General features: G+C 37.0%; 1 protein-coding gene across 1 annotated transcript in view; it reads right to left on the bottom strand.

Annotated features, from left to right (window-relative positions):
- The window catches only part of PLD5 (phospholipase D family member 5), a 205,141-nt gene extending 199,083 nt beyond the window's left edge, over positions 1 to 6,058 (bottom strand). Inside the window, exon 1 of the mRNA XM_090135364.1 lies at positions 6,037 to 6,058. The gene's annotated coding sequence lies outside the window, so the exon portion shown is untranslated. The remainder of the gene's footprint in view (positions 1 to 6,036) is intronic.
- Positions 6,059 to 22,309: the final 16,251 nt, after the last annotated feature.

The raw sequence follows: 22,309 nt of genomic DNA, 5'->3' as shown, positions 1-22,309 counted from the left end.
TTATTATGTTGGCCTTAGATGTCAGAGGCAGATGTTGGTGGTATGGCAGACACTGGCAGCTGAATTTTCCCACCAATATTCCACTGCATGCTGTTGCTGTGTGTCAGATAGCAGCAGAGGACTGTCTGACAAAATGGCATCTGACATAGAAGTGCGTATGAAACAAAAGTGTGTTATTGAAATCCTCCCTGAGGAAAATTGACATTCACTGAGGATTGCTACATGTTTCTGGAGACCAAACAGTGGATGTGAGTGTAGTGAGGCAGTGGGTAGTGCATTTCAGCAGTGATGAAAGCAACATGAATGACAAGCCATGTGCTCTTTGTACCCGTTGTAGTTTCCATGTAAATAAACAGAAGGCAATACTTTCTGAGCAACCTATGTAGATTACGATCCTCCTTCAGTCTTATTAATAACATAGCCATGGTATGCACAAGATAAAAAGCTAAAAGATCTAGAGAAGAACTAGATGGCCTAATAGACTCAGTTAACAAGCCTTGTAGGATATGGGCATTGAAAATTATACCATGGATCTTGTGAGATTTATTTTTTATGAGAATGAATCTAAGCTAAAACAAAGAATGTTTGTCTTTCCAAAACTTAAAACAAAGAATTCTCTAATTACAAGATGTGTCCTCTTCCTTTCCTTTTGTATAAATGCTCTTTGCACATGAAGCAGGAATGCTCACTGTATTTTCTGAACCACTCCCTGCTCCCCCTCTTCTCCATAGATCACTTTCGAGCCTTAACAAGTCCCTTCCTGTATAGCTGGTCATGGCCTGTAAATAATTCTGCAAAAAACTCTACAAGATAACAGTGATCATGCACATTGTATTCCACATTGTTCATCAAGCCTTTAAGTCAGTGTTCAACCTATCTTTAAATCTGAATTACGCTGTCTTTATACTGATATAAAAAAGAAGAGAAAGCAACACATTCAGATAAACCTAATTGGACATGACCGTTCTTAAGGCAAAGAACTCTCCAACTCAGCACTTTACGGCCTCCAACACACCATTCTTAATTAGTTTTGCCAGTTGGTTTAGTTATACAATCATATCCTTCAACAAACTCAGCATACTTCAAATTACTTCTCCAGTTCACTGCCCCCTGAGTCTATGAAGCTGAAAGTCGTAAGTAGGCTCAATCTTTGTGTATCAAGGTAAAGTTTTGCTGTATTAGTAGAATGCACAATCAACAGAAACCAGCCAGCAGAGATGCTTTTAAGAAAAGCTGTTTGTTTCAAGGGCTCAAACTGAAAAGACAAAACAGAGAAGCTTTCCACAGCCAGATTTCAATTCTACACATTATATCCAAAGGAATTATACTAACAGTAATACTCCCATTCACTCATATACTTTATTTAAAAATTAAGATTTATTTATACTTAATGTTTACTCATAATAAATCTCAACTCAATCCATTAAGCTTGTGTTGTAGATAAACCTAATTTAAAAAACAATAAATGAAAACAGTCATTTATGCTCCTTTTTCCCCTTTTCACTTAAGAAGGCAATCACAAGTATGATTAAAGCATTTTCAGTGCAACCGAGGGAAAAATGAAACTCCAGGGGTGTGAGCAGGGTCTGTCAGACGCCAATACAGGAAATGCTCAGGAATATCTACTACAACTGACAAAGATTTATATCATGGTAGTCAGCTTCTCTTTTGGAGGCTCTTGAGCCTCCTTGTCTGGATTAAAGTGTATGCTCTATCCTGCGTTCAATTGCCTATATCACATCTTCACATTCATTCATTCACCATGTGAATTCAGTGGCATTTATGAAGTCCTTCTCAGCTTACCCAGCATTTCAGTTTTGCTCAAGAGTGTGCTTTTGAAGTTAATCTCCTGTTTATCAATATGTATCATACTTTGGTTCACACCATAGAGCAGCTGCAAGAGAGTTTTTGAGTGAAACTGAAATGAAAGATGTCCTACAGGAACATATCTCTAGTACACTATAGACATCTTCCCACATAACCTACAAAAGAACAGTGTATGTGCCTCTTTCCAATAATAATTTGGAAAGGAGATGGAGGATAGGGATCTCTCCTACCTGTGATTGACATATTGCATTAAAGAGAATGAAGTGACCATCTGAATCCAGATGCTAGTGCCTAGGACTTAGAGTTATGGTTGTGATTGTAGGCCTGGGCTCATGAGGCCCCTGCCCTGCCAAATGTGAGATACCACCTTCTGGCCTCCAATCACTTCAGAAACAGCCGTCTGCTACTCTTCTGTAATGGACTCTTTCTCATAAAACCTGAATTCTTCCCAGTTCTTAAATCACCAGTACAGCAAAAGCAGTCATGGGTTATATCCCGATATCAGTATGAGGACTACACCGAGGAGTTTTGTGTTACAGCCAAACAGCCAGTTCCACATCCATTTATCTCCATTCCAATTTTCTGAAAATTTCTCAGGAACTTCGAGGGATTTAAAAATTATTTTCTTCGAGCAAAGGAATACAAATAGGATGACTGCTATTTGGTACAGACTGCTGCTGTGGATTAATAGGGATTTCCAGAACAGATAAACAAGTAAGACAAGCCAAGGATTAGAACATAGGGTGGTGTAGCAGCCTGTGATGACATCTCACAGCTATGTCACTTCCTGAGAGTAACAGCAGGAGAAGCACTTCTCCTTCTACAACTCTTCTCCCAGTTACATCTGAACAAGAATTCAAGCTCATCTTAAAATACATGTATGTAAATACATCTGCCTGTGTAACCAGGCAGAAACACGGCTTTCACTTTAAGTTCTTTACTGTGAGAGTGGTGAGGTACTGGAACAGGCTGCCCAGAGAGGCTGTGGATGCCCCGTCCCTGGAAGTGTTCAAGGCCAGATTGGATGGGGCCCTGGGCATCCTGGCCTACCATTAAATGTGGAGGTTGGTGGCCCTGCATGTGGCAGGGGGGTTGGAGATTCATGATCCTTGAGGTCCCTTCCAACCTGGGCCATTCTGTGATTCTGTGATTCTGTGATGCATAGAGAAACTTTTAATGAAGAAAGAGTTTTTGATGTCAGGAATTAACCTGATGTCTGTTTGTATTTAATGCAACCTTGAGTAATCTGAGATCTAAAGACAGAGCCACAGATAATTGTCTTAAATGTACACATTTGTTAAGTTATCATGCAGGGGAGTATCTTTTTCACTTTTTTCTTGATTCATTGTTAAGTTGAAATTTTAGGAGAAAAAAAGAGGAGGAGAAGGATTTGATTTCACACAATAGTATGATCTAGCAAGCTCAAAATCTCAGAAATACTGCTTCTTGGAGTAGACAATTGCAAACAAAAATATAAACATGTAAGACCATGAAAAACAAATTAAAAGCCTGGAAAAAAGAGATACTAATTCTGACAGAAGACATTGTCATAAAGTCATATATATAGCAAGAAATAATCCAAGCCATTTTTTGATGCTGCAAATTTCCTGTGCTGGGCAGCATTTCCCTAAGAATATACTAAGGTAAGGACTTCAGCATTATTTTTGAAAGCAGTGTGTTTACCCTGAATCATCCTTGCATCCTCACTTTGGAGTTTCTCTTTGTTGGAATCTTTGTTGTCATTTGCTTAAGATGTCAGATGTTTCAGGTTTCTGAAAAACTTCAACGATGTTAAAACAAAGATGTTAAAACTCTGCAGCAACAACTGGAGGGACTAGAGGCTGATTCTGAGGAGCAGCAGAGCTACCAATTGGTGGACATCTCCAAGTTGAATGAGAGAGCTCCAGCCTGAGTCATTTCCAACTTGATTGTTTGATGCTTGTGGTAAAAGACAATATTTCTACCCTCGCTTTATAACTGACCACAGCTTCCAGCTTTTAGACTCTTGTTACACTATTTGTGTACACTGTCTGTGACTCCTGTTTTATGCTACTGTCAGCATGCAAGTAGAGCACATACATTAGGTACAGCTTGAATTTGATTCAAAGTAAATCAATAAGAGAAGAAGAAAGCCATCAGAGTACATGTGGTACTTCAGAGTCCTGAGACCAAAAGAGTCCAAGAGCTAACTATAGCTAACAAGAAATATTTTCAATTAGATAATTTCAAGTCTGAGACAAATTTCTTATTATTTTTATTAAAAACTAACATTAGAGCTCCTCTTATATTACTGCTCCTATAACTGCTCTTTTTTCCTTCCCACTCACCTGCAAACTCAGTTCGCATCTTCCTCATTTTGAAAACCTCATTCAACGCCATGACCATACTTTGCTGTGACCTTTTATAGGTTCTTTCCACGTTTCTCCCATCTTGATTCATTTTGTCTGATTTTCTTCCTCTGGTATTCTTATTAGCACATGCTTCTCTCATATACAGTCTGTTTGGCCTTTGTCTCTATTTACCTTTGTCTCTCTCTTCAGCCCTCTGCATCCCGCCCTCGATTTATGCTCTTTCGAAAGAAGTAAAACACTTCTTGTTATGCTCCAACTATTTTTCTTTGTTCCAAGACAGCATTTTGACTGCCCTCTTTTGCAAAGCCTTACTATAACATATTCCACCAACAGTGTTACCAACCTTTTATTTTTTGAAGAGTTTGTGAAATTGCTTAGCAGAGAAACTTCAAGGATGTTTGCAACGCTAAAATGAAAGAGATCGAACCTTTGCTTGAATCAGAACGGTGTGTAATGCTTAGCTGTTCTTCCTTCCCTAAGCTTTGTCTTCACCGTGAACAGATTAGTTTTCTCAAAAGCATTCTTACTTGATTTGGGGATAATTCATAGCAGGGATCACACTGTAGAAAAGCAGAAGACTGTATGGGTTTCCACCCTTCGTAGTTATCCACCACTGCATCCTCAGCACCCAGAGCACTTCTGAGCATGAGATAAACAAAATCTGTACCAGGTGATAAAAACAATGTTCTGGTGGAACATCCCTCACAATATTTCACTGTTTGAACATGGAATTATATTTTAGTGCCACAGGAATTGGCCCTGCATGTGGCAGGGGGGTTGGAGATTCATGATCCTTGAGGTCCCTTCCAACCCTGGCAATTCTGTGATTCTGTGAATAAAAAATAGAACACCTTGGCCAAGTGTTACTCTGCTTTAGGAGGAACCAGACGAAAGTGATATGGACTTAAGCCCATCTAATTTGGCTTTACATACAGAGATCTTTCCCTGTTCCAATTTATTTCACTGTGTAGATCTGTTTGGAATTACTAAGATTGTAACTAGATTAGGGAAAAAAACTGTCATATCACTCTTTCCAAAATCCATGATGGTTTCTGCATTGGCAGAGAATATGTCAGTTATAGTTTGGATGGAGAAGAGCTGTATTTTTTGGATCAGCTGATTAAGATGGAAAAAATAGATAAGCATTTTTGCAAATGTTTTTACTCTTTTCAACTCAGAAAACAGAAACAATAAACCCCAAATGTCTTATGAAAAATTGCCAAGAGTATAATTTAATTATGTCTATTAGTCTGAAGAAATAAAAAGAGCTAAGAGTTACAAGTTTTATGCCAGGATGGAATGTAGGCGAAGGAGGAGAGAAGGTCCATAGATCCTATAAGAATTGGGAAAAAAAGAAGTAATTACATCATATGGAGCAATAAGACATGCATGATGTTTGGCAGAAGAGAAATTCTAAAACCTTCATCTGAATCTATGAACTTTTGTGTCTAAATATTGTGAACTTCTGTTCTTAGTCTTGCATTTAATGATATTTTGAAAGAGTCTGGGGAAACACAATTGCTGTACCAGTTTGATGAGTGCAAACCTGTTCCCTGCTGCTCTTATCATCTGTGATTGTCAACAAGCAATTTTTACTCTTTCATCGAGGATTATGCTGAATTCAGAGTAAAAAAATCAGAAAGAGAGAGAGCAGCATCAGACTAATCAAAATAATGTCCTTATTATGAAGAGCTTAATAAGCCAGAAACTCATCTTAATTAATTAGCTTTAAATCAGATTCTAAAAAAAGGATCTAGGTTTTAAGTGGGACCTCAGATTAACTAATTAGTTAATGTTTGCAAAGTATGGGGAATATGTGGAGGGGGAGTTTGTTCTATAGCGCAGGATCAGCACTTACTATGGAGGAGTGTGGTCTCACAGCTGAGGCCCTGTTTGGAGTCTCGGTTTATACCTAGGAGAAAATATAACCTGATGTTTATATGTAGCTATTGCCAAGACTTCTTGGTTCTGAGCTATCTGTGCTACTGACTTAACTGTGATTAAGAGCAAGTCCGTTATACTCCTCTAAAAAACAAAGACAAACAAAGCAAACTACTTTGGTAAGGCAGTATGGCTTAGTTAGCTGATGGGTGTTATGTTCCTGAAAGGCTATGGAGAAATAATAGGTTTGAACCAAATCAATTGCATCCAAATGAAGTCCTAAGAACAGTGCTAAGAGGAGAGAGAGTAACAGAAGTTCCCTATGGCTTTCACACAAATGAATGAATGAATTCAGTTACGTTATGTCTTTGCTTTGTTAGCACACTGAACTGTTCTGTTTTGTGGATGCACAACCAAGGTTAAGACACTGTATTACATGACAAAGGCTAGATGAGATTAAAAACAGAAGAGATTGGGGGACAGCTCTCAGTGAGAGTCAAGATGCAATGGATTGAAAAAAGAGGGGATGTACAAGGTGACATGGAAAAGGGTAAAGTGAGGAACAGGTATTTAATATTATGATTAATTAATCTTCACATCCTCTCCTGACAAATAAGAACACTTCAAAGACTTTGAGAACTATTCAGAAAAAGGCAGGCGGGGAAATTCATGGGATATTTGGTTGTTATGGAGTAATCTTTGAGCATTTGTGATGCAGGGAAGAAAAATAACTCTATTCTTGATTCTGCTGCATGGACTAAAGGCATTATAAAAAAGTAGGCATGTCCATTTACCATAAAATGTCTTTCTTACATGCAGATGAAAACAACGTGGCAATCACTTTACAAAACCTTGTGGCTGCTCGTGTTAGCTGCTTTCTCCTTTGATGATCTACCTCTCTGTCTACTCTTTGACAACAAACAATTCTTGTCTCATTGTTGACTATTCCAAGACTCACCACCCATGTGTCAGGGTACGCAGTGAATGCATCAGAGCTTGCACCTTTGTCTATAAGAGGACATTTTTCCTATACTAACTTTATCTACAAAGTAGGCAGTAAGCTAGGTCTCAGGCTCCTTCATGAATTTACCAAGGATAAAATGCAATACTAATGCCAAAACAGCTTGCTGTGATGTTCAACTGGCACTAATCTCAATCTGAAAAATCAAAGCCACATGTCCATTCCATGTCTACTTACACAATTCTTCACAGTAGTGTGCACCTCTACAATCATGACTTATACCTTCTGCTATACATTTACTTTTCCTCATTGCTCATTTTCATTAAAATGAAGAATATTTTCATTTCCGCGCAATAAAATGCCATCCTACAATGTTTATCGTTTTTACTTTTTACAGTATTTTCTTTATTAATCATTACTCTACACTAAGCAGCTCAGATTTTTTATATTTCCCAGGATAAAAATGAAATTCCTACTGCATTTTGTCTTTTTTTTAAAACTTCATATGATATTGCACATGATGACACACACAATTTCTTAAGCAGATTTACTGATTAATGAGTTTCAGGATTGTTTTTGTTTTATTCTAAATATAAATCTTTGCTTCAGTAGCTGATGCTGTATTCTTCAATTCTCTGGGAAGCAAGCATCTCTGTGTATATACTTAAGTATATTGTCATTTAACGCTGCCTTACGTTTGTGCCTGGGAAGATTATGAAGCAGAACCTCCTGGAAGATAAGTTGCAACACAAGTGAGAGAAGAAAGTGATCCAAGACAGCCAGCATGGCTATACAGAGGGCAGATCATGTCTGAACAGTCTGATTGCCTTCCACAATGGAGTGACAGCATTAGTAGACAAAGTATGGGCAACAGATGTCATCTGAACTTATGCATACCACTTGTGATATGGTCCTGTACCACATCCTTACCTCTACATTGGAGTGTTAGGGATTTGAAGGTTGGACTATTCAGTGGATAAAAAATTGGTTGGATGGTCACAGCCAGATGCCTTTGGTCAATAACTTTATGTCCAAATTGTGGACAGTAATGAGTGGTGTCCCCATCTTGGGACCAGTGCCCTAGAACATCTTTATTCCTTATACAGACAGGGATCAAATGCACTCTCAGCAAGTTTGCTGAAGACACCAAGCTGAATGGTGCAGCTGACACAATAGAAGGAAGCGATGCCACCCAGAAGGACCTGGAAAGGCTTGGAAAATGGACCCACTTGAACCTAATGAGATTCAATGAGGCCAAGTTAAAGGTGTTTTACTTGTATCAGGGCAGTGCCAGATATGTGTACAGACTGGAGGGAGAGAGGGAAGAACTCATTGAGAGCAGCCCTGTAGAGAAGGATGTGGGAGTATTGGACAAAAAGCTCAATGTGAGCCAGCACTGTGCGCTTGCAGCCCAGGACAATAGCATCTTGGGCTGCATCAAAAGAGGGGTGGCCAGCAAGTTCAGGGAGGTGATTGTCTCCCTCTATGCTGTCCTTGTGAGGTTCCATCTGGAGTACTGCATCCAACCCTGAGGCTCTCAGGACAAGAGAAATGCAGAGCTGTTGGAGCAGGTCTAGAGGAAGGCCACAAGGACGATCAGAGGGCTGGAGTACCTCTCTTATGAAGAAGGGTTGAGGGAGCTGGACTTGTTTTGCTCAGGAAAGAGGAGTCTTTGGGAGACCTTGTTACAGTCTTCCAGTACTTGAAGAGAGCTTATAAGTAGGAAGAAGAAAATTTTACATGAATCTGATAGTGATATGACAAGGAGGAATGGATTTAAACTAAGAGGAGAGATTTAGGTTAGATGTCAGGGGGCAATGTACTCAGAGGGCGATGAGGCACTGGATGGAGCAGGTTGCCCAGAGAAGTTGTAGATGCCCCATCCCTGAAGACATTCAAAGACAGGTTGGATAGAGCCCTGGGCAGCCTGATCTAATGTGTGGCAACTGCCTACGCCAGAGGGTTGGAAGTAGACAGTCTTTAAAGTCCCTTCCAACTCAAGCCATTCTATGATTCTACAATTCTATGAATATCTACAAATAGTATCTAGCATGGATTGTGATGGATTTATCAGCAGTGAAATTTATCTTTCATTATGTTGCCAATTTATTTGCCTTTTCTTCTCAACAACTTTAGTTGTCTTAACTAATTACTTTTGTCCTTCAAAGCTGAGAACACCTTAACTTCTCTGAGAAAGCCAGGATCAATGAAAGGGTAATGTACAATGGAGCTGAGTAGCAGGGAAAACAAATTATAATGAGGTCAGGATTAGAAATACTGCCTCCTTTTTTTTTTTTTTTTTTTAATATTTTAGCTGTGTTCTGGAATATACTCTAACAGAAGATCATGCCATATTTACAGAAAGTAACTGTGATGATTCACACTAGAATCATCACCCAAACAGTGTTTTGAGAAAGTAAAGCAGTATCAGAGACCCTCACTCTTCTATGTAGTAGAAATGAAATGGATTAAAATTGTAGTAGTTTGACATGCAAGTTTGGTATTAGAGATTGACTGTCCTGTTCTGAGGAAGATGTGGCAAAAGGTCATATGTCCACAGATACCACGTTCTACATGGCAATCAGAGAGATTCAAATGCATAAGAACACATGCAAACATCTCAGGGAGATAAAATTCATCCTCCACAGTTCCCATCAGAGATCCAGACAGACCAATTTTCTGGCCTCATACTCGTTATTACTCTTTTTGTCTTCAGAACTTCATCCTTTTCTCCTAGAAGTTCCTCAATACATTCCCATTTACTGCAAGTATCTCCATTTATCTTTTTGCCACAGCATTTGTACCCCTGCCTACACAATCTTCTTTTTCTGAGTTCACCATGAAAATATTGGCATACTTCATCTACTTACTTTTTTAAAAAGGCATATGTCCCTATATTTCTATTAAAGTATAACACTCCTTCAATCTTGTGTGTCCCTAAGAAATACCTGAAATACACAAACTAGCAAACACAGATAGTCAACCATACTGAATATGAGTGATGCATTCTTTCCTTTGGTCATCCATGTTTCAACAGCAATAGGCACTATATGGAATTAAGACTAATTTTACACATTGGAAAAAAAATACTGATTTTTTTTTTTTTTTTTTTTAAGATGGCAATACCCCTTATAAGAGATTCCAGCTTCTCTTTAAAAGATAGAGAAAAGCATAAAATACTTCTAGTGTGAGGTATACCATCAGAGGACATGACAGTGATAGGTTTTGAAGAGAAAACTCAAATAAAGAGTTCTGATGAAGTAGAGAACATTTTCTTTGTTTCTACTTAATTTGATTCAGCAGAAGATATAAATATAGCTCTTGATATCTGCATTCAAAGAAAAAGAGGATAGAAATCTTTTCTCCCACAAAGTAAAACGGAGTTGAGCCAGTACCTTCAAACAGAATTTTTGATTACTGCCTGTTGTTGTTTTTTTTTTCATTTGAAATCTATTGTCAACCCTGTATTTAGATCAATTCTGTCACATTTTAGATTAACATGATGAGGAAGAAACAGTTTTTAGGTTTCTAGAAGAAGTGGAAGGTTCAAAGCAGTTTTTCTTTTATTTCAAGTGGGCAGTTTGTAATTAATCTCCCTGGCATTTTGTCCACTAAACACACAGTATTTTTAAATGGTCTGTCAGGACAGACCTAAGGATAGCACAAGAAAACAGTAAGTCAATAGACATGTTCAGTGATATCAGATGCACAGTTAAGGAAACTCATAAAAGCTGGAGGTTTTAGAATTGTGGGTTTTTTTTCCCTTTAATACTGAAATGTGATATTATCTCCTGTCTCCTATGACACAAGTTTGGTTTAGGGACTGAAGAATTCATTCTCACTAGCTATGGTGTTGAGAAGAAGATTCTGAACAATTCTTAAGACAGTGTTGGGCAAGAATAAGAAAGATGTATGTTTCAGTACAGATGATTCTGTTTCCTTCCCTGGAAAACCTAAATGGCTATAATCTATACATAAATAATATCTTCTTTTCATTCCTTTCCTTTATTCCTTACAAGAATAAGAGTTAAGTGATGTTTTTAATTTTTATCCAAGCTATGATTTAAAATATAGCTTCCAGAGTTTTAACAAAGGGGGAAAAAAAACCAAAAACAGTGATTTATAAAATTTTAAAAATCTACAGAAAATACCTATTGAAATCTGAGGGGAATTAGCTATCACTGTTAATTACTCACATTACTAATTAGCTATTGACTAAAAATACCTATGTAGGTGTGAAAAACAAAATCATGGTAGACCTGTCAGATATTACAAACTGAAAAAGAAGCAATGTCTGTCTAAACCACATAGTTCTCAGACCAGCCATTATCTGATTTTTGTTGTTGTTTTGTTTTTACAGATGCTACTCAATTGCAGAAATATGGAAGAGTAATAAAAATGAGTAATAAAATGAAATATGTATTACATATATAAACTAAATTTAGCTTTCATTGTATCTCATCTGCAGACTGGAAGATATCTTTGTGAAAATATGCTTTTCAATATTTGCTTCTGTTTGTTCTCTTTCTTCATTGTAAGGATTTTAGATACTTCCTGAGCTAATGCCATGAGTGTTCTTTCCAAAAGGCCTCAGTCTTCTCAGCAGGAAGCTAACAGCTGAGAATATCCTGCTTCTTTAACTGCTTTCTTTTTTTTCAGGGAATTCAATGTTCTCAAAAACTAACAGGGTGGAGCTGAAGCTGTGTTTATCCATGGAAGAGAGAAAAGCCAATAACCAGACAGATTTTTTCTGCAGGATTCCTGTGCTTGGTGGCTAAATGCAGAAATGAGTTGGCCTTTTAAGCTCCATACCTAAGCATTATTTGGTCCTTTTCTGGGGCTGCAAATAAGCCTACCAATTAGAGGTGAGAGGATAACCTATCCTCTAGAAACTAGAAACAAAGATCATTTCATACAGCCCAACACCATCCTAGCAGACTACATGACTATGCTGATCATATTCTCATAACAAGAACACCCCCCAGGGAAGGAAATGCTAAAAAAAGTCTCTTCCTACTACATCTGCTGATGAATACTTACTTTTTATTTCAATCCTATGTGTTATGCTCCTCTTTCTATATTCTTAACTGTGGAATTCATCTTAAAGGTAAGGTGAAATGAGGTCACTGTACTAGGCTGTTGTGCTAGAGCAGCTTCTAATAGGAAAAAAATAAGAGCTACAGATGACTGCTTAAATAATGGAGAAAAGTCACATTTAAAGTGAAGTTAGTATAGCAATACTACACTGCGTTAGTTACAGATCTTCATTTGTTAAGAGGCCTGACTCAGCTAGGTACAAATTCTGTGGCTATCAGCAAGTCAACATTTGAAATACTAACCATCCTCATAATACAGTTTGACATTGCTTTAGAACACAAACCTAGTTTTTAGATAAAATGGGACCTTTTAGTATCACTAATGGACTTATGCCAAAAAAGGAATCAAGAAGTAAAAGCAGCGACAAATTATACTAATCTAATTAATAATCCTACAGAAACAAAGTGTATTTCTGGTGGAAACTAAGAATAAAATAAGACCTACCAATATTTTTATAGAGTGGTTGTGAAAGATTTTTTTCTCAGAGAACTCACCTTTTCTACCAATGCTCAGCCTCTGCAGGCAGCTAAACACCACACAACTGCTCATTTACTCTCCTCCAGTGGGATGAGGAAGAAAATGAGAAAAGTAATGGTGAGAATGTTTGTGGGTTGAAGTAAAGACTGCTTATTATGTAAAGCAAAAGCTGTGCTTGAAGGCAGAACAAAATAAAGAATTCCTTCACTACTTCCCATTACCAGGAAGATGTTTAGCCATTTCCAGTAAAGCACAGCTTCATCTCATGTAACAGTTACTTGGGAAGACAAACACTATGACTGTGGATATTCTCCCCTCTTCTTTTCCTGCACCTTAGCTTTATGCCTGAACTTGATATGATATGGTGTGGAATATCTTTTTGGCCACCTGGGGTCAACTGTCCCTGCTGTGTTCCCTGCCAACCTCTTGTGCACTCCTTTCCTATTTGCTTGTAGAGCAGTGTGAGAAGCAGAAAAAAACTTGACTCTGAATAAATACTGTTCATCGACAGCATAAACACCGGTGTGTTATCAACAGCTCTTCATCACAGATCTGAAATATAGCACCATATGAATTACTATGAAGGAAATTAACTCTATCTCAGCCAAAAAACAATACAAGCAGAACTTTACTTTCTACCTTTCTGTTTGGGAGGAAAGACAGAATGGAAATAGCAGAAAATTGAGTATATTAGCATATATATATATTCAGCAATAGTATATATACCAGTTCCCCAACAAAGTTGTAATAGGTATATAATTTTAGACATTTTTTGAAGTGTGACTACACAGAACATTCTTCCACTAGATTTAAGTGCTAAAAATCCATCTTCTAAGGCAATCTGAGTTTCTTTTTTTTAAGTCAATATTTCTCCTCTTTCCACTTTAGATCAGTGCTAAATACAGATTTTGTACGCCTGCAATAAACAAATGTATCAATAAAATCTGGAGCAATTGAAATATGAACACAGAAGAAATACGTGTTTTATTACAACTGAAAATTATATGAGTGACAGAGTTTCTGTATTATTTTTTAAGAATTTTGTGTACTTCTATGTCTAGCAAATACATACGCAAAATCACAGATTCTTAGACATTTCTGCCAAAAGGGATAATCAGCCTCAGTAAAATTCAGACTCAACAGCATTTCTCTTCCTCACCACAGCTCTCAACTCTTCATAGTGGATTCGAAGTATTACGGAATTACCTGTCAAAACAACAGTTCTCTGCTTATTTACCACCCTGCCTTCCCTTCTCAAATGGAAGAGTAAGGAATGCTAGATGGACAGGGTAGTAAGCTCTCAAACAAACCCATACTGATTCAGATGGGATGAGAAAAGGGCTGAGTGGTTTTATAAGCTGGGGACTCTGGAATGAAAATGCAATTTTCCTAGTATCCATTGCCTTAGGCTAAGAAGATAATAGTTGCTCTGCATACCACAGCTTTTGCAGGATGCTACCACAGATTTTGCAGGACGACAGGAGAATGTATGTTGTCTTTTAAAGAGATAAGTCCTAACTTCTTAATATCTTTGTCTTGGAAACGAAAACAGTAGTAGCCATTGCAAATCTTAGCAGCACACAAATTACATTTAGATAATTTTAAATGCAGCTATCTCTAATGTGTCCAGTCTAGCCTAGCTATCTAATCTTCAAAAGTCAATGAAGAAAGAACATCTTCACCAAATAATACTATTTTGTTAGTTTAGTTTGGGAAGTTTAAATTGCTATTGATGGTAACAATAAGGGAAGATTACTTTTCCATTTGCTCTACGCTTTTGGAAAACGCACTACTCAGTAAGTGGACATCACACACTTTTGAGTGCAGTGTGTCTAGCTGTGGGCTCCTCAACATCTCAGAAAGATACAAACTAGAACGAGTCCAGTGGACTGCAAATATGATAGTTGGGGAGCTGAAGAAATTGATATCATGACTTACTGGTAAGAAGCTAAGGGAGGAGCTTCGTATGTTCAGACAAGAAGGGGGATATCTAATTGTAGTTTTCAACTACCTAGTGAATGGCTATGGTAGAAAATGCAGCAAAAAAACAAAAACAAAAACAAAAAAAAAAAACAGTATCTTCACAGAACTGCACAGTAAAGAGAAATAACATTCCCAAGTTTCAGAAAGGGATATTCCAAACAAAAGAAAAATAATCCTCTAAAGAAATGGGGTCAAACATGAATTGTCTGTCCAGAAAGGCTCTGTACCTGGAAATATTCAAAACTCATTTTCACTAGGGTCAGAGCTGCTCTGACTGCACAGTTACTCTGCTATAAGCAGGAGGTTTATACTGTCCTCCAAAAGTCCCTTCCAAGAAAATCTCTAAATACTGTTTAGAGTAGAAACAGTAGCTGAATGTCATACTAACTAGAAATGAAATAGCTGCATCAGAGAGAAGAAAGTTGATAATGCACTACAAATATGTAGCACTATATAATCTCAATCACACACTGTCATTTCAGCATGAAAAGTTAATTGAATTTACTTTCAAAACAGGGACAGAGAAAAAGCGCTTCATGAATCACACTTTTTTACCTCATCAAAATCACAAGATTAGTTAACTCAGAAAAAGTTTGGGAAAAATATTTTTGAGAAGACACCACGATAAATAAAACTTGATATTCTATAAAACCAAGAGATTATCTCATATATACTAAGACATAACATTGATAAAATATTGATTCTGCCCGTGACTTTGGCAGTACTCAACTTCAAATGCTTTGATTCAAAACTGTAAGGGCAATTGGACTGATCAAAATAGCTTAAAGTGTGAAGACTTATTAGCCTACCCTCTTAATGGTTCATCAACACAATACTCATGATTTTGTACTTGCAAACATGCCTACAATTTAATAAAACTGCAAGAACTATTTTGAATTGTACTGTTCATTTATGTTATACTAACATACACCTACATTTATCATGAACGTATAAGGGAAAAGAATATGTTCCAAGTAATGTTCAGTATTTTCACAGATAAACTCTCATTTACAGTGTATTTAAGTCAGACTTTACTAATTTAAGATGTTTTAGCAATGTTTACTCCAAGGAACTGCAATTAAAATAACAACAATAATAAAAATCAATTACTAGCATTAGTCATTTAATGATCTGAACAATCAAGATCTTCATAAAAATTAATATGCATGAGCAATATTATAAATGAACGTAAATTTAATGCAATTTTTGCCTGTTAAATCATAGCATTTACTAAAAAATTGTCTCACTAAAGAAACAGTATATATATTTATGTATTTATATGCATATACATAATACATATATGGCCTAAAGACAATTTAGATATTTGTCTTATAGAGGTGCAATAATGCAGCAGCATGGAAAGCTAGCATGCTCACATAAGTAATTTTTGCCACAGATTTTTTTAAAAACAACCTACTTTGCAACTAAGCAAAATTCTGCATTAATCTGTTATACTTGGAACACGTGTACTTGAAATATGCTTGTTTCCACTAAAAGCTACTGACTACTGTAGAAACAGAATCTGGTCCTATTGGTTTCTGAAATAAAAACTAGCTGTGTCTTATGGTTCGTTTGCTCTGGATTATCTGTGCCTTTCCATAAGCCAGTAGTGTGGCTCTGTGGCCAAGAATGCCAGTGGGGTGCATTAAAAGTGTATCCTTGGGTGCATTAAAAAGAGAGTGGCCAGTAGATTGAGGGAAGTTTTTCTCCTCCTCTACTCTGCCCCGGTGAGGCCATATCTGGAGTGCTGACTCCAGTTATGGGCTTCTCAGTTCAAGGAAGAACTTCTTGAAAGAGTCTATTGGAAGACTACAAAGTTGATTAAGGGCCTGGAGCATCTTCCTTATGAGGAAATCCAAACAGATCTGGGACTCTTCAGCCAGGTAAAGAGAAGACTGAAGGGTGATCTTATCAGTGCTTATAAATATCTGGTGGGAGTCAAGTGGATGGGGACAGGCTTTTTTCAACAGCAACAGAACTAGGAACAGTGGGCACAAACTGGAACATAGGAAGATCCATATGAACATGAGGAAAACAATTTTTACTATGTGAAGGTCACATAGCACTGGAACAGGCTGCCCAGAGAGGTTGTGGAGTATCCTCTGGAGATATTCAAGACCATCCTGGACGCTTTCATATGTAACCTTCTACAGAGAACCTACTTTAGCAGAGGAGTTGGATGAGATCACCAGAGGTCCCTTCCAACTCCTACAATTCTATGATTCCCCACAAACAATCATGCACTGATTAAAATGTATTTCACTTAGAACTCTAGAAGCAGAAACACATAACAGTACCGTATTGTCCCACTTTTGTCTGCATCCCTTTTAAGATCATTTCACTGAGAACCTTAGATTTTTTTTTGCCAAATAATTTGTAGCTACTATGCCATAACTCCTATTCCTGACACATATTCTCTGTAACATTCATTAGAACTCAAAATCTTCTCACAGCATTTTAGTGATATTTTTCCTTTTGTAATCACCATGTTTCACTCTAAAGAGAAAATCACATTAATTATTTATTTCTTGATTTAATGCAACGGTGAGTAAAGAGTAGCTAAACAGCTTCAGCTTTCACTCCATACCACAGAAAACCCTGAGAAAGGATTCATATTAGCCCATTTCTTTCCAATATGAATTCTCTACAGAAGCCGCATTAAATATTTTATCTAGCCCTTCTTTTGCATCTAATTTATTTGCAGATTACTTTTTCTAGAGACCAAGTAGAAAAGAAGTGTAGCTTGAACAGAGTGAAAAATAGGTTACTCTTTGTGCAAGATTTGTCATTTCTGGAATTCAACATCTTCTCTTATTAACCTACAAATGCATAACAACAGAACAACGCATCAAGAGCAATCACAGAAATACTCAGGAGGGCTTTCATCATGTATGTTGCTGATCAATTACTTGTAAAAAACTAGATCAATTTCAAAAGGAAATGTATTTTAAAAAGAAAAGTTTACTCAAAATATTAACAGCAAGTAGGTGGGAGATTCATGGCAAGTAGGCATTATTTCATATTATGACACACAAGAGTGTGAAACTAGAAGTATATCATAGGTAGTCATCTTTTAAACAGCTTAATAACATATATTTAGCTTTCAGGTTTAAAATACTTTAGATTTTTAATATGTAAAACACTTTTTAAAATTATCAAGAACAATATTTCTGTACTACAGGAATAAAAGAGCCCTCCCTTGACAATACCTAAGCACTCAAGCATAATCAGACTACTGGGAGGTGCTGGAAATGGCAGAAATAAATGCACCAGGCAAAAAGATTCTTAAAATGTAGGAGAAAAAAAAATATATCTTTATTCTTCATTCTATACAATCAACACACTTTCCATTGTAACTCATTATCAATTAACTCATTTAATTCCCACATGTCATTTGCTACCTCAGATTTGGTATTAGGACAAAACACTGTTTATACTTCCCATACCCAGCATCAAGTAATTCTATAACTTGTACATTTGTATTGACCTACCTCACTTGAAGGAATTTGTGAATTATTTCTTTGGCAAGTAGAAGTTTACACACCTAGATACTAATGAGATTGTTACTAATCCACGTAATTAAAAAACTAAATAGCCTTTTGATACCTTTTAGCTTTCTGAATAAATTGAATAAGAGTCAATACAATTATGGAGAATCTAACATTTGTTTCAAATAGCTCATCTATCATAGTAAACATATCAGTCAGATTTTGGCTGGTTGTCATTCCCACTCCAGTGTGTTCACCAAGCGGTAGAATATGTTTCATTCTAATTGGTATTTACAGAAGAAATAGCACATACTATAGAGGAAATGTTGTGCAAAGAATAAGCATTTCAGCCAGCTTTTTTCTTGTGAGAATTTTACTCCTCTTGTCCCACTACAAAAAATGTCAAAACTCTCAGTAGACCTCAGCTAATAATCATGTTTGCAGCCATTTGGAAAGCAAAAAAGGTAACACAAGAATTTGTAATCCTGTTTCTGAAAGTAGACAGATGATGTACTGACTTGATGCTCATCACTGCAAGTTTGAAAGACATACTCTCAGTATCATCCTAGTCAGTTCATCCACTTAAAACAGCAGCTTAACAAAAGCAATATCACAGACACATATATTAAAATTTTAGGGAAAAAAAATCAACAAAAGATAATCAGAAATTTCCTTTGCATAGTTGAGAACAAACGTTGTTAGGGAGTTCAAGTAGCTAACAGAAGAATTAATGGATAGCTAAATTAGCCAAAGGACATTCACAAGATTCCCACATTCTTACAAAAATATTCACACTGTAACAGGGCACGATCATCATATTCTCATATTCCATAATCAAACATTTATGTAGCATTTAGTAATGAATTTCCTGTAATTTTCATCCTTCATCAGAATTATGAAGAGATAACAATCTGTCCCAGTCAAAATCTAAGAAAAAAATTCTTAATGTCTTTAGAGCAGACAGGATCAATAATGTGTTTGAGAAAAGGTCACTGCTAAAAGTATTTGCTGTGGAGTCGAAAACACTAACACTAATGCTTTGCATTTTATTTATTTCTCAGTTTAATTTCTCTTATTATGTCAACACACTTATGCTTTTATACAAAAAAAATCCATATTAAAAGAAATGAAAATATTTGAACACTCAAAAATTGTGTTTTTTGTACATCTGAATTCTACTACAAACACCAGTTTGAACTGAAGTTTTGCGAATTGAAGTTACATTGAGAAATCAATTGTCCTGTGTATGTTCAGTCGTATGGTTTCAAAGACCTCTTTGTCCTAGACCAAGGCTGGACTGTTATGAAATAACTATACAATAACTACATCATTCAATGTAGTTCTGAGTTCATAGTTATTGTAATATCATGAAACGAATGGTACTAGTTGATAAAGCAAGCATGCATGCACAAAATTTCTATTCTGAGCATCATTTTTTTTTTTTAACTCTACTGAACTTTAAATTTGAGACTTCAATTTTGATACTATTCAAATTATGAAAGTGCATTTCTGATCATACTAATTCTAGAGAATAATATTTCTAGAGTGGATTCAAGGAGCATAGATTGGCCTGTGCAGTTAAAAGCAGAAAATATTTAGCAGATAGAATAATATAAAGTAAATCTGCAGGTCTGTGAGTACAAACAAAATGAATACTCCCGGAGACAAAAGTTCTGTCCAGACTCGCATGATTCAATTTGAAAGTGACAACTGCTTTCTCCTTACCATGGATGTACCTGTGCCTTCATGAGTTTCAGTAATAAGGAAATTAAATTTCTATATCTATTAACTTCTTGTTGACACTGTTGCCAGAGGATATTTTATATATGCAGTGCTTCTTCAGTGACAATATTAACAATAAGTTTAATGTTGGTGACGTGACGCAGGGAAAGAAAAAAAAAGAAACTGCTAGACTGCACCCATATCTTTGCAGACATACCAACTGAAAATATTCACTAATATGAACAATTTCACAGTGGGCTAATGAGCGCAAATAAACAAAGAGGGGCAAAAAGATTCACTGAAAACATTTCATTCTATTTACAACTTTGCACTTCAGGAGAGTGTAAGTTGGGAAAAAAATAATCGACTGTTTCCTATGCATATCCTAAAGAAACACTTGTTTTTTTAAGCTGTGACAATTGTTTTTCCTTCTGTCCTTGTTTATCCACTCCTAGTGAATTTATTTCAGTTCTGAGTTCACTAAAATCTTTTCAGCAGGTCTACAACATCATCTTCACCTAGTACTCTTCAATTACACAGAGCTCATCACTTTGTTGTGAATAGATAAGTAGGGAAAGAAAAAGATCTATCAACTCACTGTCTGCTCCATTGGAAAACACTCTCTTGGACTAAACCCTGCACGAGGAAAGATATGCCAGATATATCAGAGAAGTCAGTTCAGTGTCACAAAATGGTTTGGTACAGAGTGCTCACTTAATAGCATCTAAAAGTGGAAAATACAGTGCCAGCAGGGATGGAAAAGTAAACAGGTGTTGTCACCACAGGAGAGAGTTATATGCAATGTTATCAGTATTCTTACTGGCTCCCTTTCAGATGATATAAGCTGACTGATGAAATCCTGTGGTAAGGCAGAAAATCAGCAAGCCTGAAAGTAACAAGACCTGCTACTCCCAGTTAAGTCTGAACATTAAGATATATCCACTGTGTCGCTACTAGTAAAGTCAATCAAGGGTCAAGGTCAGACATTTGAAAGTATATTAATTGCTGGATGTATTGGCCTTATGTGCCAGGGTTTTGGTAGCAGAGGGCTGCAGGGTTAGCCTCTGTGGGAAGAGCCCAGAAGTGGCCCTGTGTCAGATAAGAGCCAGTTCTAGATGGCTCCAAAAGTCATTCACCACTGGCCGAACCAAGCCAATCAGCAGTCCTGATAGCACCTTTATGAGAGCAGCAGCTGGGTGAGAAGAATGAGAAATGTGAGAGAAACATAAAGATTAGTGTGGAAGGAGGACAGGAGGGGCTTCGTGCATGGAGTAGGAGTCCCCTGCAACCCATGGAGTCCCATGGCAAAGCGGACTGTCCCACTACAGCCCATGGTGCATAAGGTAGAGCAGATCTCCATGTTCTGACCATGGAGGAGCACAAGGTGCTGGATGGATGTGATCTGAAGGAGGCCATAGCCCACAGAGATTCCAAAGGATCAGACCCTGGGCTGGAATTACAGCCCATGGAGCAGAAGGCCTGGGAGAACTGCATCCTGTGTACAATTTGCAAATGAAAGATGGGCCCTGTGTCACAGATGCAAATTGGAGCAGTGCTTGGAGAGCTGCAACCTATTGGAAGCCCATGCAGGATCAACTCAGGAAGGAATGCATCCTGTGGCTGAGATTCCAAGATGGACCAAGAGCAAAGAGTAACAATGAAAGAGTAGCAGATGACAAAGTTTTGCAGAATGATTGCAGCCCTACAGATTGATTGCAACCCCCATTCCCTGTTCCCCATTGCTGTTTGGGGAAAGGAGGTAAAAGTACTTGGATGGGGAAGAATGTGTTTTTATTTTGCTTTTAATTTCTCACTTCTCTAGTCTGCTAGCAATAGGCAATAAATTATATTAATTTCCCTATGCTGACTCTGTTTTGCCTGGGATAGTAATTGGTCGGGATCTCCCTGTCTTATCTCAACTTGTGAGCCCTTTTATAATCATATTTTCTCTCCCTGTATGTTTTGAGGAGGAGGATTGAAAGTGGTGTGGTAGAGCTTAGCTGCACATCACTGTAAAACCACCACACTGGAATGGAGATTGGAAATGGAAATTTATGTGCACAAAGCCAGTCAATATGTACTCTAATGTTCCCAACACCTGATAGCTTTATTTTGCACCTATTTTTGGATTGTTTGTGCTCATAACATCATCACTGTTATTTGCCAAGGAGTTATTAATTTTACTTCTTAAATTCTAGATGAAATATCCAACTTGTTACTAAGTTGGGAATTCATGAATTGGGTAAGAAAAGAAGATAAAATGACTGCCTCAGCTAATTGCATTCTGGCACAATATAACAGGATTGATTTCAAAGATGTGCGTACTCTCTTCAGTTGATTATATCAATAGTTCGCCATTGATATTTTCCAGCTAAATTGTCACTTCCAAAACACATCAAAATGCAACCAAGCACTGACTATTAACCCCAAAAATGTTGTCAAGTATGTTTAAGAATTTGCTTCAATTTCTCCCAGAAGTGACGAATATTTCTGAATGTAATTTTTGTCTTTTGCAGCTCTTT

Source organism: Phasianus colchicus, chromosome 2 (assembly GCF_987193195.1).
Source record: "Phasianus colchicus chromosome 2, bPhaCol1.hap1.1, whole genome shotgun sequence".
NCBI lineage: Eukaryota > Metazoa > Chordata > Aves > Galliformes > Phasianidae > Phasianus > Phasianus colchicus.
This window is presented reverse-complemented; position numbering and strand designations above follow the sequence as displayed.